We start from the raw sequence: 17130 nt of genomic DNA on the forward strand, positions 1-17130 counted from the left end.
CACACTACTACTGTTCTCTATTTTACACAGTACAGGCCAGCTTCTACCACTTCTTTGCCACTACACTCCCTCAGAATATAGTCCCAATCCTGGGGGTGGAGGGGTGGAAACTTGCCCTTAAAAATATTAACACAATAACATGTAAGTCACTGAAATGACCTACATCAAAAAGGAAAATATGCTTAAGTGCAAAAGTAGTAATTTCAGCTGAGAATTTCAACTCAAGCACTTCAGCTGTTTAAAAGGTGGCAAATGAATTCTGGTAAACAAAATGTTAATAAAATTAACTACATGGTGGTATTCTACCTGTTTGAAAATATGCTGAACTTCACAACAGTGTCCTGCAACCCAGAGATATCACTGCCATTAGCTACTGCCACTCTTTATTTAAATTTAACTGCCGGTCTGCCAACATAACCAAATCTTGAGATAAGAGACCTGTTTCCACAGACATATGCATCATCCACTAGTGTTCCTTGGCTGCCTCTTCGCTGTTATTTTTTCTTGACTAAAACCACCTCTGCGACAGAAAACACACTGCTAAGTTTATTTAGAAAACAAATGCAGTAGCTTCTAAGGAAAAACAGACTTTGTGCGAAGTGATAGGTGGCTCCATCCTGTAAAACTCACAGCCAGGAAATTCCCTTTATTTTCATTTGTGGCTGTAAACATACTGTGTTTGTAGAATTCATCATAACAAAGTATTTTAAAGGCATCTTGTGACAGCTACCATATTGATATTCACCATGCAAATACACCGTTCCCCAAAAGTTCTGTTTGTTCCTTAAAATGTACGGCATATGCTATGGCTCTTTTAGTGAACAAGTAATAAAATCCGCATTAGTATCCTACACAGAACATGAATTCATGCTTTAAGATCAGAGCTGCTTAGATAGCAAATTATCTGCATCATTTCACATTTACCAGCTAGAGAGCTGTCCAGGTACAGCCCGTGTACAGGCAGCATTAGAACAATCGGCACCTACACAAATGCAGCACTTTGCATTCTGTGGCTTTTGCTGAATAGAACATAGAACATAGAAATATGTGTCAAAGAACATCAGTAATCCAGTAATCTGAGACTTCAGGGTAGGAGTCAGACAAGACTTGGGCTGGCAGAGCAGCAACTAGTGGCATGGCACAGTGGAAATCCTAGCAAAGCAGTAATCATGCCAGTGTGGTGCAGAATAAGACATTGATTGGGCTTTCATACATGTACATTAGGAGTTCAATTGGGCCCATCAACATACGTCTCAAAGTAACTCCAGTGCTCTGTTATGCTGAGCCCAGAAACTCTGACGGCCAATACACAGCATAAGAGACAATTTACTGTTTCACCTGTCTGAACATAGTTCTAAGGCACACAAGCAAAGGTCACAGTATGCTCTGCACTGACTGGAAGCAGAATAAAATGCATTTCTAGGAAAAAAAAAATCAACTCATTGAGATTTTGTGCATAACAATATAAGTAGTTTTAACACAAAGAAGAAAAAGAGTTGGATCCTTCTAAAAATGCTTTTCACTCAAGTTGCCCAACAGATTAATCACTACACACATATGTGTGTATATACACGCACATATAATAAAACCCATATAGCATGGCACTATGTATATAATGGAACCCATATAACAGTCATAATGAAACCCAATCTTGTTCTTTGAATTACCAGCTTGTACCCCCCATCATGACCAGGGATTATACAAAACAGCAATTTTCTCTATCATCATATACTGTGAAACAGGAGTAGCGCTCATCTCTAAGCACCAGTAACAGCTCTTTGGTTTGTCCCATTATGCACAACCTCTCTCTTTTTTTTTTTTTTTTTTTTTTCCATGTACCCTTCTCTACAGGTTCTCTGCCTCCTATTCCACCTGGTCAGTCCCTAGTGTATGCACAGCTTTGTGCATCTGTCAGATAAGAGAAAGCAGAGCTGTCTGCTCTTCGGGTTTCCAGAATGCTGCGTTTGGGTCATACAAAGTAGCTTTTGTCAGCCCTAGGAACTACAGCAGCAAGCAACTTACATATTTGATTTAAAGTCACTTATCAGATTACCATATTCACCACCAGAAATTCTTATTACAATTTAAACCTTACTGCAATCCTAGATACTCCATCTCATTCCAAAACTTCATTCCCATCTGGTTTCTGATATAATGTACAAAACAGCATACAATATCTTTTACATTTCTTTCTTGGTTTTGGAACCATTGCCACTACGAACATACCAATGAACTTTTGAACTAACGCCCTAAACTCTCTTCACAATTGTAGTCTTCCTATTTTTGTGTTTGCTAATTTTTTTCAGTCATTAAAATAAACTAGACAAATAAATCACACAAGCAGTCAGCTCCAACTCTTCTGGCTGCTACCATTTAATTTCAATAAATGGTAGGGCTATTGTATTCCAAGCTGTTTCCTGCAAGAAAATACTGGTTTATGCAATTCACAACTGAATTTACAGGGAGGGGCAGAAATTAAGTTGATAAACTATTTCATATTATAAGGAATAGCAATGTTACCCATACACTTTCACATGCAGACGATACACTCAATGAACATTTCAAAAAACATTGTTGCATGCTAGCTCACCTAAGTAGCCTGCACAAATTATGGAAAACTATCCATATGCAAACTTGCCTTTAGTATCAGTTCAGAAACACAGGCTAAGCTTAAGGGGAAACTTGGCCAAATGTAACTGTTACAGGTTTTAAGTTTGGTGGTGGATACAACATGACCTAGCCGATACAGGGCACTTGCATATACACGTATAATTATGTAGTTTCACAGTCACATACAAAAGATAGCCATGGGTCTTCTCAGAAGACAATTCACTAGGCACCTTGAAGCATTTAACAATTTTCCTACTAGTCGAAACCTCTCAATCAGTGTTGCCTAAGAAGGAGGCATACAGAACAATAAAGACTATTTTTGACTCTGTACCTGGCATGCCAATTACCTTTTTATGCCTTGGTTTACCCATGTGTAAAACAGGAGAAACAATACCTGTATAAATCACCTTTCTAAACTGCTTCAAGATTTGCTGATAAAATGAGGCATACGAGGGAAACTGAATTGCTAAGCAGTCTGAAACAGGTACCACTTAAAAAAAAAAAAAAAAAAAAAAAAAAAAAAAAAAAAGGAACAGTTCTTGTTTCTTTTTCTTTTCTCTACTGTTAAAGTTTTCAATATGCAGTCAACCTGTCCTAAAATTGCAATGTTTTATTATAATGTGGATCAGAACAGACAAATTAATCAGGTCAGAACAGTGAGTGCACTGTGTTTACATGCTATATCCTGTACGTTATCTTTCCTAGGTCCAGACTGAAATCCAGCTCCAGCTGCAACAGCTTTCAGACTGACAGATCTCTCTGGAGCTGTGCCACACGGTGTTTCAGACCTGGAAGGTGCTGCAAGCGTGCGCTTCCATTATGCTGCTTAGACCTGCAGACATCCGATGTATGCAGTCATTTGGGCAGTCAAATTATCAGGACTTTGTTTCCTTTCTAAACAGTGGAATTAGAACATATAACCTCTTAGAAGGGAATACTGGTAAATACGGTACGAAGACTCCTTTACAGTCCACTCTCAAAGAGTTCAGGTTAATAGATTTTGAAAATGTATCATTGCTGACATATACTAATATTTTGGGGTATATCTAAACTTACAAAATTTCCACTGCTGTCACACCCAGAAACTCTTTCATACTAAAAGAAACCAAAGCAGTTTAGCAAGCAAAGTAATTCAATGTTTTTAAACATTCTTGTAATCATTCAGTGTTTCACCAAGCAGTAAGTCACATACACAGAGCACAAGATTCCTTCGTATGGCTATGAAGTTTAGCTGACAATCACAGAGAATGAGCTGTACAATGTACTTGATCTTTGACATTTGTGAAAAATATGGTTATTCCACATGGACTTTGAAAACACGGGTTTTCCAATTTTGCATACATAGATATGTTTCTAATATCTGCACATATATGTGCGTATTATACACTTGCATTTAAGCAAAATCATTAGGGTCTGTTCTCAGCTTTTTCTTCAAAGCCAAGTAGTTAGAGCAGATGGAAACACGCAGCCATTTCTCAGCTCTGGTGTCTGAAAGAGGACACCACAAGGCACAGGACTAGCAGGTGCCTTAGGAAGCAGATGCCTCAGCACCAGAGGAGGGAGCAGCACTCAGGAGGAGAAGGAGAGAGGCGACAGCCTGGGAGAGCTCAAGGACTCCCTACCAAACCCCAGGAACTTCCTGCTAACATCTGCACTTGACAGGAAACACTGGTGAACGGTTCCTTGAGATGGACTAGTACAGATTAGAAAAGGGTTGTGAGAAACCAAAGAGTTAAAAACATAAGTTTATATAGAAGTTTAAGATAATCACAGAGAAAGTGATTATCTTAAATCCTAGACAGAGGTTGTTTTGCTTTATTTTTGCCCTCAAGCCTCCACCTTTTGTCGTAATGAAATGCATACCCAGCCCTCACTTGGTAAAATATTTGTGTTGCCATGCAGTTAAACAAATGTTTTTTTCATTTTCTTTTAAAATCGCCTCCCACCCGTTTCCCTAAACAGTGGCCATCAGTCCAGTTGGACAGCGTGTGCAAGCTGCCCAGTTAAGTCTTCTCCTGCCCTCATTAAAAGGATCCCTTTCTTATTTCATCAGACAGAACATGATAGGAGATGATAGGACTTTAAAAATAATGGAGGGAATCTGAAAGGAATTCTGATTCCACAATAGCCCCGCATTCCACTGTAACTCACAGCACATGACTGGCATTCGGCATGATAGCTTTAGCACAGAAAGTGCAGGAGATCAAGGAGATTCTTATTTTTTCACACACATATTCATGATTCCATTGTGTTCTTCTCCCTCTAATTTTCTTCCTCCTGATTCTTTGTAAGAAATATGAAGAACTCGCAAGTATGATTATCAAATTTATGGTGTATACTTGCTACATCTCACATTACAGTCTCACAGTTGTTTGCCCTGCAGTCTGAAAGATTTGCATAGTGTTTAAATGGGAGAGACCTATACAAACTATAGTTAAAATATTATTACATTTATATGTTTTTCTATATGAACTAGTAAAAAAAATAATTTTTTATTCTACTGTAGGGCAACATTTTACTACAATTAAATGAAGAGGCTTAGCTCTGTTACTTCTTTGAAAAGAATCATGACCAAAAAGAGACAATTTTGGAAGCATGACCGGAAGATGATAAAGAAATTCTATTTCCATATGAGGTAATATCACAACTAAATACATCTTGTTGATATTTAAAACCTGAATGTCGTCTCTTTTATAATTCTTTCATATGCGTGCAGAATTTATGCAAGAGGTTTGAGAGAGAAAAGAATAAAGTGCTTGCCTTTAATCCCAAGGGTTTTTCCTGCTGTTGTGTAGCTTTTGTTGTTTTCTGTTTGTTTGTTTGTTTAAATCATTATCTTTTCCCTTCCCACCTCTGGTGACCATTGTTGCAGCACCACAGCTCCCTGAAACCAAAACAAGTGCTGCTTTTCTGATTTAAGAACAAGGGGCACTGGACTGGGGGAAAAGCTTAAGCTTCCATTTCTTCTGAATCTCAGTGTCACCCCTTAATGAAGTATATGACACAGCAACCTAGACATTATGACAAATTACAAGAAAAGCTGCTGCAATTAGGATTACAGTTTATCTAACGTTTTAGAAGCAATGCAATGTTTTATCACGGTGAGAGGAAAAACTCTTTAAATCATGTTTTACATTAAATATTTGTTATAAAGTACACCTAATTTATAAGTTTTTTTCTGTTACAGAGCCCAACATCAATTCTTATGCACCTGACATTATTCTTCCCAGGGAGAACTGTCTCCTAAGAGGAGAGGATCTCTCTCTTGTAGGAAATCCAGCACACGTTACGCACAGACAGACAAAAGGACAGATGGAAAGAAGGAAGGAAGGAGGGTAAATATCAACGCGTAAAAGAACAGATTACTTTGGCAGTTGTGCAACAGACACAGAAAGAGAATTTAAAAGGAAACTATTTCTTCCTCCTCGTGAAGTGCAGAGCACACCTTTTATTATAGTGAGCATTCACTTAATTTTCCAAGATTCAGCCTGAGACAACAGAAGCTGACGACAAGCTCTATAGCAGTCTAAAATTAGTATTAAAAAAAAAAAAAGTCTTTTTATTCTCATAAAATTTGTACATTAAAACTGACATTTTAAAAGGTTACTTCTGTAGAGAAGAACTAGCAGCTATCAAAACCTAAAAACACCAATCAAACGTAAACGTGTTTCAAACTGAACTTAGCACAGACAGTGTGCTACACAGAGCGGAAGAAAGCTTTGAGAAAAACTTATAAATTAAGTGAATCTTTAAGTTAAAGTACTATTGCATCAAAGCAGAAGTTTAGATATATTACTGCCAGCTGCCAGTCTGCATTATCCTTTGTTGCAATCCATTTTAAGTGGATTTCCTACCACTTTGAACAAACTATCAATTCCAATTGAGCAGGTTTGCAATATGGCCAGAGCAAAGCTCCCTTTTAAACTTAGCCTGTTTTATTTTTCTGCCTTACTGTAAAATACATTTTATTCCATATGGATTTGTATACACTTTAGGGTGAGGAAAATGCAACTACTCATTAGCACAAGTGTATTAAAATTACATTTACCCCAGTCCTTTCTACGTGAGTTTGTTTTATCTGTTCTCTTCAGCTGTAAGCAGAAGAGACAAGCTAGTCCAAGGACATAATGTCTTTCAGGCTCTATAGCACTTAGCAGGTTACAGGGCCTCCAAGGCCTAACAGATTTAACCAAGACTTTTCACACAATCAGGTAAAGAAAGCCAGGCCAGTCAGCAGATGTCCCATTCAGATAACAAAGAGAATATTTTAGTGACAATGTGAGAAAACAACAGTAAAAATGGTAAAAAACCCACTGAACCGTAGCTCTCTTTTTTTTTTCTTCAGTAAGAACCATCAACTGGAGCTTGCCTGTGACATTCACTCCAGTCTTCAGCACAAAGAAAGTCAGTCAGAGAAGCTTTGTCATCAGAGACCCAAATAAACTATAGTCAGAAATGACTACATCAGTGCTAGGGAATCCGCTATGTCTTAATTTCCTCTATGGACTTAGGATGAATTCACTGATGATCTGTTAAAACACCAGGCTTATAGATGAAAGATTCTTGGTGTGTGTCATCATTACATTGATCTATAACAAAATATTTCTGCATTTGGACCTTCAGTTTCACCTCACCACAATGCCAGCATTTCATGTACTCAAGTCCAAGTTAGCAATATTAGAAGTTGCAAAGAAGAACTGGCTATTAGTATCTGACATGGCTGCAGCCAGTTGCAAACCAGCGAAGAGGTACAGTGTGAACAAAGCCAGTTTTGGCATTTGTTAAGGTCACTTCAGTTCCTCAAGTGGCTCTTCTTAGAGTCCATTACCTCAGCTAAATATGCTCAGCAAGCCATAATAATGATGGAGATAACCCATCTGAAGGAACCAATTTGGGGTGTGGTTTTGAATTTGAATCGGGGAAAAGATGACTACACACCCCATGCTCTTGCTCTTCTCTAGGGCCAAGTTTAAATAAAGAAGAATAGTTTTCAGTTATCTTGGACCGCATTTCAATGGCAAGGGAACTGTGAATGAAAGAAGTTTACAAAGAAGACTGTTAAACATTAAAGTATAGTATAATCACTGTATGAATTAGTCATAGCCAGTTTAGACACTGTCCAACCCACTTTCCAACCATCTGCAACAAATGTGCTCCATTAAAACAGAACCATATGGAAAACAAGCTAGCAATTAACACAGCTTCTATGCATACCTCTAATACAGCACAGATTTCAAACTTTGAGTGAAACTGACTGCTGAATTACTTCCATATTGCTGCTGTTTAGACCTTGGCAACACATATTTATCCTCACTCACTACAGTATGTCATCCCCAGATACTGCTATATCATCAAAATAAGCATGAAAAAACCACCCACAACTGAGCCACTCATTGTGGTTTATAGCCTCTGTTAATAAAATATTTGCAGATCAAAGTATAACAGACTTTTTCAAAGCTGTGTAATATGTTACTTACCAGTCAGTATCAAAACTAATAGCTAATGCAGGGCAAATCGATTAATTTAATTGCTAATTGGTAACGTCTTGTACTGTGAAACAAAACTGCTTCAGGACTGAGTAGCTTTCTGCTCTCCCAGATTACCTGAAGGGCTAGAGATGCAGCACTTAACATTGCTATCACTTCCCAATAAAAATTCAAAGCCCTTCAAAATACTCATGGACAGTAATATGATGGTTATTCTGTCTTTAACAACATAAGGAAACTAGAATACTTCATAATCATATATGTGTGCTAGATCCAGAAGATGTAAGTAAGAAGATACAACTATAACCAAAATGTTTTTTCCTTATCCAAAGTAAAATGAGATGCTCAGTATATCCTGTGTGTTCTCTTCTATCCAGTCCATCAAAGCTCATCAGCATCTCTCTTTAATTCAACCTATGGGCACCCGTGTTCTTACACTCAACAGCTCAGCCCATGAGGTTTGACCAGGGCGGTGCAGCCTCAGAGAGTCACATAGGTTGGCAGGGACCTCTGGAGGTCATTGATTCCTATGTCCTGCTGAAAGCGACTCAGGTCACTCAGGGACTTGTTCTATCGAGTTTGGGATTTCTTCACGGAGGACAAAATGGGAAAAAAAAAAAAAAAAAAAAAAAAAAAAAAAAAAAAAAGTACTAGGAAAAAAAAAGCATACCTCAATGGTGAAAAATATTCTGATCATTTAAAATGACATTTCCAATGCCAATTATGTTGCTTTAAGTCATGTAACAGTAAAATTGGGGAAATTTATCCTTTTTTTTTTTTTCTTAATAACTGGTATTCAGATGATTAAAAAAAGAACATCATAAAGCAAAATCATTCCAGTTCACCCAAGCTCCTGTATTTCTTCTGTCAGACAGAGGAAGTGGAAAAAAAAATACAAACATGACTTTGCTACAGACAACTGAATTTTCCAAAGTGGAGCTGTGGAAGAAGTTCATTCCATGATATATTACGTCAACGCCTACACAATTTCAAAAGCACTCAAGTTTTTGAGGCATCCTTTCATGACTCTAGATCATCCATGGGCCACACAGTTCCCAAAGACCAGCAAGAAAGCACGAAACTAAAGATTTAGGGCAGAATTCCCCACATGAATTTAATTCTGTTCACACAGAAATATGGCCCACTCCTCCTCCCTCCCCCCCCATCAAGCATTTCTTCCTGGGTGCTTTTCACACCTTCAAAGGTTTCGATACTGACAGTATTAATAAAGCCCTATGGCAGTAATACACTGTCCAAGCTTAATACGCTGATGAAATAATATAGCCATATGTCTATGTTTTATCCTTAGAACTGGCAATTATAATAGTTATATAGAAGACCATATGATGTTTGGTAGTGGATTTTAAGTACCAGCATTTCAAGTCATGTAACTATAATCCAATTTTCATTTCTTCAAAAAGGGAAGTTCTAGAAAACCTTGTCCTAAAGAAGGCCTTGCATGCGACACACCCACAGGCTTATGCACATTGACAGAAGCAAATAAACATAAACACGTGTCATTTAAAAATTCATGGTTTGGGGAGACATTATCAGCAATGCTTGAATACCTAATATAAACAATAATTCATTTTATCTTAAAAATACGCCCATAGCAGCGACAAAAGAGCTAAAGCAATCTTAAATGGGATTCTGATTAATGACATTTTGGTTTAATATGAAGAAGGTTCCAGTGACAGCCATGTTAAAAACCAGTTTGCAAATACGACTTCAAATAAACCATACGCTTGTATCGCACACTGGCCTTCTGCCACTACATATATTTTCTACATTCATTAGGTAAATGATATATTGGCAGAAAGTCCAAAAATACTCAAATGGTATTAGGACTACAAAAAATGCCATGCTTTGGAATTAGCACCTAAACCTCCTGCATCCCCCATAAATTCTGACTAATTAAATTCCTACTACGTTATTCCTCTTGTTTTCTTCACGGCTGTTTTATATATTTTCACCTGTTTCACTTCCTTTTTTGTTCAAGTAACAAAAAAAGCTTAACCTTCCTTGATTGACAGAAAGGAATAACAATATTTAATTAACATCACTTCATATGTGACAAATCTTAAAACTCAGCTCAGTCAATAAGGCTCTATGAAAGTATTCCCCCAACGTTTTAAAAGCTTTTTAAGAAAGCTCAGAACACTGTGTTCTTAATTCAAGAGCACATGCCGAGTTAATTATGGTCTTATGCTTTGACCAAAAGTAGGATTTGTGGGATTTTCTTTTTCTTAAGTCAAAGGATTCAAAAGTAATTTATGAATGATACTGAAATAATGCACGAATTAGCTGCTAACACGCTGTTAGATTCAAGTGTTAATTTTTTTTTTAATGTACTGGGAGGGTCAGCATTAAAGTCATGCTGACTTGAAACTCTATTTATAAAAAATAATTAAAAAAAAAAAAAACTATGTTAACCAAACAATCATGCTATGTTACAGCCCTTCTACTTGCTTTCAGATTGTAGCTCCTGACCAGGTGACTTGTTTGCAAGATTTCAGCACACTTTCTGCCACAGGAAACACAGACGTTCCTACAGCTAAACAGATCCTGTACCGGTATCGGATATGTTCTCCCCAGTTACCGTTTCTTTATGTACATGTGTTTAACTCATGCTCCCACGTCTGTGTGGGCAGTGGTCCTGTAGGTGTACACTATTCACATTCCCATACCTTTCTGGGTGCCTGGTTAGGCAGCTGAATTTCCCCAGGACCTAGTCAGCACTAGCACAGTTTTGGAGGGGTCACAAACAGTTCAAGGCACATGCCCTGGTACATGTGAACATAGTGAGTGGCCACAATTGGCAATGTTTTTCAGAAGTATTGCTATCAAGCTCTCATCTGGATTTTAAAGAGCATCCAATTTCCTCTAGATTATTTATTTTAAATGCGATTTCAGACACTAACTCATGTGGGACCTGCACCATGTCTCTCCCATACGATAGCAGACAAGCAGAAAGGGTGCACAGGCTGACACAGCAGCAGTTTAACGAAGGAAGAGCCAGGACATTTTTCTCCCCGACCTTCCCCTTTCCTCTAGGATATCTTCTTCAACTCACGGGCTGAGCCTGGCAGGGGCCATGGAAGTCATGCTGCAAGGCCTTCCCCAGCTCCAGATGAGAGCTCAACTGATCCTAGTCTGGTTCAGGACTTATTCCTTGAATTTCTTCTGCTATGCTAACAGTTTTCTTTAGTAACTTCTGTTTCTACCATTAACAATAAACACTAATAACCATAAGCATTAGTCCAATGCATTCTGAAAATCATTTCTGGTAGGATAATTTTAATGCACTATAAAATTATTTCGGCAAGATGAATTCTCTAAGAAGAGGAAGAATCAGATGTTCTCTGAGAAGAAGGTATGCAGAATATTCACATGCGTAGGGTTTTGCCATAAGATTACAAACCCTTGCCTAACACTTTTCCATGCATTCTACCTACTTTACATCTCTTGCCAAGGAAACTGAAGGAACTGCATGTGACTGTTTAGGTATTATTTGGTGGTTGGGAGGGAGATGCTGTTTTTAAGTCAATCAGTGCAAAATATGAAGTCACTTCTGCATTATCCACTCACCAAGTAAATACAATATAAAACTAATGTATTCTACAGCTTCTATTTATACTGTATAATTTCATAGATTTTGAGAATATCTTCAGCATATCTAATCATCAGTAAGGTCAGTGTTGCCAGTGGCATGCATCTAATATTGAATTCTTTGCTAAAATAATGCAAAAACAAACAAGCAACAAAATCCAGATCATTGTACAGAATTAAGAAAAAGGCCACGTGTGTTCAGACTCACAGAAATCTAAGTCTGACAGACTCAGCAACCAAAAGGTAGTAACACAGAAGCGGCATAATTTTAGCACCAGGCGAGTTCAGGCCATTGAGTGTGCACGGGGAGAAGTGGCACTTGGTGACGGGAGGTTCCAGTGAGGGCAGCAGAAGTCAGGCTGGCCGGTACAGAGGCCAAGGAAAGGAGGGACCTCGAGCTCCCCATAGTGAAGACAGATGCTAGCCAGGGAAACGTAATAAGAAAGCAAGACCATCAACTTCTATATATCGCTGCAAGAGAAAGAGCAGATGAGACCCAGCAACATGTCCAGGAGTAAATAATCTTTCTACCTTTTTGATTTTAACATTGTATAAAAAATACTTTTATATTAAAATGTGCAAAACATTAATATTTTTCCACAGAATAAAATGCCAGTATGATTAAATATTACTTCTGAATTTTCAAAATCTGGAATGACTTGAGTGATACGGACAATGATAGTTACTTTAAGAAAAAAATCTAATTACTGTCTAAAATGCCAAATTGTTTTCTATTTAATTTCTTCTGCATTTTAGTTTCGTTATTTGCAATATCTGCCAATGCAATGTAGGGGTGAGTTTAGGACTAAGAGTAGATTTAGAATTGGTAACTGTATTACAAATTTTTACATATTTTTGAAAAAAAAAAAAAAAAAGAAAAATTCTCTCTTCTGCTTGAAATGTCTGAAAGCACAAGTTGCGTTTTTTGTCCAATTTTAAATCCCTCGTTTAAAGGTTTTAGATCTTAAGAAATGAACCAAATAGATTACAAGTACAGTGTAGATATAGACTTATACGAGAGAAAGAACAAAATTTAAGAATGAAAAGAAGAAAAAAAGAATGAGAATATACTTATCACATCTTAGAATGTATCAGTTTTAATTCTGACATCCCTGTACTAGTGTTCCTAAAAATGTATACAAAGCATATTTATAAACTTATACCATCAAAAGCATTAATCATTAAGAGAATATCAGCAGACCTTTGAGCATTTTTTCCTCAAGTATCTAGAAGAGAGAGACTGTCAGTAGCCCTAAAATATCTGTGATGGTGACCCCCCTCTTCTTTCAGCCAATTATCTCAGTCTTATGCTTGAATAGATGAAGGAGAAAAAGGCTTATTGGTTATTCAGTCAGTGATGTGTCTTGGATAAACAGAAAAAAGGTTTGCCACAGAAAATATCTACAATGAACTCAAGATAATTAGAGGGGCGAAAAAAAAAAAGTGACAAACAACTCTTCATTCATCTGCTACAGAAGTTACTGTATTTCTAGCCCAGGAAAAAGAAAAAAAAAAAAAAAAAAAAAAAAAAAAAACAATTATTCAGACCTTGCCTCCTCCATTTCCTACATTGCTTCCTCTTTCTGACAAACAAGAGACCTTTTAACACAGATGTGGTAGTCTTGCTTTCCTCTCTGTTTTCTGCCCATAAATTTATTGCTCGTGCCAGGCTGATAGCCTTAGAAACTGAAAGGGCTCCATTTACCCACAGAGAGGGTGCTCCATGGGCCACACAGGCCTCTTCACCTTATCCCACCAACCTGCTGCAAACCCGACCCAAAAGGAGCGAACGTCAGGCATGGGGAGATGGATCAAGTGCCATTTCCATTGCAAGCCTGATACGCTTCCTGAAGCTGCCAAAACACTAGCCGTGGTTCAGTCCTGTGGACACCTGTGTGGATTTGAGCCATCAATTAACATAACACAGAACCTAACTATCAAACTGTAACTAATACAGGTTATTATTTACTTGGCTGGGCTCAAATGGGCGGCCTTTGAGATTACAGGTTCAATTTCTAATTAAATATTTCCTTTGCAAATCAAATCTTATGGGGTGGGTGGGGAGGAAGAGAGGGGTGGAAAAAAGACACCCTAACTAACAAATGATGAAACCAACATTTAGTAGTACAGAGGGAGAAAAGGGCGCAAAAAATAGAGGTCATGAGCTCAGACCAAATGCAACCACTCATTTTCTGCATAATCCAGTACTGGAAACCTTACCATGAAGTACATAGAGTAGGAACAGCACCACTCTTCATACGCTAACTTTCAGCCGCACCAACCTCAGCAGCTAACTTTTGTTGTTAAGCATCTGTTGTGCATTGTTAGAATTTACATCTGTGTTTTTCTCAGGATGCACTTTAAGGGGGAACCAAAATAGGTACTGCAGAATTCAAGCTGAGGGGTTCCCCTTGAAAAGATACCTTACGGGAAAAGAGATTAGAACAAGTTATACCTACAGTTATCAACCGAAAATCTAAGGCAAGAAAGGACTGCAGAGAAGTTGCTACATATGGTCGGTCACTAAGGCAACAAGATTTGAGAAGAATTAGCATACATTAGCACCTAAATAACCAATTTTAGAGCTCTTCTAAGCTTTCCTTCAGAAGTCAAGCTGAAACAACTCGAGGTTTAAACTGGACATAAGGAAAGCCTTTTTCACCATAAGGAGACACGAGCAGTGGGACAGGCTGCCCAGGGAAGTTGTGCTGTCTCTTGGAGGTTTGTCAAGACCCACCAGGATAAAGACTGAGTAACCTGATCAGAGCTCACAGAAAGTTGAACGAGAGACCTCCTGAAGACCCTTGCAAACCAAATTATCCTATGATCTTCATCTTGAGGAAATTATCAGGCATGTCACTGAGCAACACTTGGACACTGAAATTTATTTGAAAGCACAGCAGCCAAGGCACTAAACACTACCTGAACGCTGAGGCTTTCTATCCTGAGGTTCTGCATCGAGTACTATGAACATTACCACTGTGGATATAGTAAACACAGTGGACAAGGCAAAAATGGATTCATTTAAAATATTCCTTTCACTATACTCTCTATTTTCTGGTAAATGTACCATTGCAGAACTATTAGTGTACAACGTCTTGAAGGTTTTGATGTAGATGCAGAGAAGGACACAGGAGAGCACAGTGAATGACGAGTGCCTTGGCTAATCCTGGTGCGTAGACTGGAGTTGCAAATGGGCTTTCAGACAGCAGCAGATGTTGCAAGACTTCAGACAGCTGGCCACAGCTTCCACTGCTGTGCTTGCAATAGCTACACACGGACAGGCTGCAGAAACAAGATCTAGATGGTGGTATAAGATCTATGCATGTGTCGATCTGCTTGAGGGTAGGAAGGCTCTGCAGGAGGATCTGGATAGGCTGCACCGATGGGCTCAGGTCAACTGTATGTAGTTTAACAAGGCCAAGTGCCGGGTCCTGCACCTGGGGTGCAATAACCCCAAGCAGAGCTACAGGCTGGGAGATGAGTGGTTGGAGAGCTGCCTGGCAGAGAAGGACCTGGGAGTGATGGTGGATAGTCGGCTGAATATGAGCCAGCAGTGTGCTCAGGTGGCCAAGAAGGCCAACGGCATCCTGGCTTGTATCAGAAGCAGTGTGACCAGCAGGGCTAGGGAGGTGATCGTCCCCCTGTACTCGGCTCTGGTGAGGCCGCACCTCGAGTACTGTGTTCAGTTTTGGGCCCCTCGCTACAAGAAGGACATCGAGGTGCTTGAGCGGGTCCAGAGAAGGGCGACGAAGCTGGTGAGGGGCCTGGAGAACAAGTCCTACGAGGAGCGGCTGAGGGAGCTGGGCTTGTTCAGCCTGGAGAAGAGGAGGCTCAGGGGCGACCTTATCGCTCTCTATAGGTACCTCAAGGGAGGCTGTAGCGAGGTGGGGGTTGGTCTGATTCCCCCTCAGGACGAGGGGGAATGGGCTTAAGTTGCGCCAGGGGAGTTTTAGGTTGGATGTTAGGAAGAACTTCTTTACCAAAAGGGTTGTGAGGCATTGGAACAGGCTGCCCAGGGAAGTGGTGGAGTCACCATCCCTGGAGGTCTTTAAAAGACGTTTAGATGTAGAGCTTAGGGATATGGTTTAGTGGGGACTGTTAGCGTTAGGTCAGAGGTTGGACTCGATGATCTTGAGGTCTCTTCCAACCTAGAAATTCTGTGATTCTGTGATTATGATCCCTCTATCTAACCCTGTGAAAAAGAAGGTAGCTTTGTTTGCACCTCCATTTGGCAGGCAAAAAAGATGCAGTGGCAATGTTTCTGAGGACTAAACCAATGCTCCTCACACTACATGTGGCTGCTATGAATAAACCAGCTTCACTGAATCAATGACACTCCTTTGTGGAGTCCTGCTTCTTTACGCATACAGAGTTCATGCTAGCCTTATGTTTCTGCCCCTTACCTACCAATTCTTAGCAGACTATTGCTCAGCAGGTCACAGGCTTGACTGAATCCTGACTGCCCAGGAACAACACCCAATATTTACATGCTCAACGTTTTTTTGATGAAGCTGTGCCCTCCTCCATTTTGCTATTCAGACACTTAGACCGCCGTCTTACATATTTTATCACTGGAGTTATTCACAAGATTGCCAGTCTTTTGGAATTAATTTCTTCTTCCATTGCACAGATCCACAGGGAGAATTTAGCCTTTATAGTGAAAATCTTAATGCCAAAATTTACTTTTTCAAATTAAAACTAGATTCAGTAGTCAAACTACTTAGACTGCATTTTGAACCTCCTTGAACAAAGTGTGTTGAGCAAGGATGCATGGAGTATTTATGACAAAATATCACTGACAGGATCCTCTCAAGAAATTAAAACCTCTTATGAATTGGTCAGAAGAAAGTTTCAGCCATGTTTCAAAACGTCTCTTTATCAAAGTGATACATAAGATTTCTTTCTTCTCTTTCTGTATTCAGAGAGTTCAGTGTAAACTACTTGGAGAGAGAAGAACACATTTTTCATTTAAGTATTTGTTACAGACCACATTATATAAAGTCTTTCAGGCTAAGGCGTGGTCCAGTAAGTCTAATCATTGCTCTAACAGTGCTCCCTGTCTCATCAGCAAAAACTAATCCCATGTGTAAAAAGAAGATTAATTTTTTTTGCTTCAGCAGTGGTCTCTTCGTCATAAAATAAACCTTCCTGGTTCCCATATATCTCCTATGACTTGATAATCAATTAGCTTAAACTTTATTTACAAGGTTCCTCAGGACATTGCTGACTCTGCCTTTGGTTTCTGTTCTTATTTTCTGAGATCCCCCATAACATCATTTCTGTCCTCCACATCCACTGCAACTGCTCCACTCAAATACATAACAGCCTTCAACCTGATCTTCTCAAGTCTTAGCTGATAAAGCTTTCTCTCAGCTCTCCCTCCACCTCATTTTAGACAACCACTACTCCCTTTCACAGACTG

General features: G+C 39.0%; 1 protein-coding gene across 10 annotated transcripts in view; it reads right to left on the minus strand.

The window, feature by feature from the left end:
- Nucleotides 1-17130, minus strand: part of SOX6 (SRY-box transcription factor 6) — a 381588-nt gene that overhangs the window by 275004 nt on the left and 89454 nt on the right. The gene's annotated exons all lie outside the window — the stretch shown is intronic.

This window comes from Aythya ferina (genome assembly GCF_964211825.1).
Source record: "Aythya ferina genome assembly, chromosome: 5".
NCBI lineage: Eukaryota > Metazoa > Chordata > Aves > Anseriformes > Anatidae > Aythya > Aythya ferina.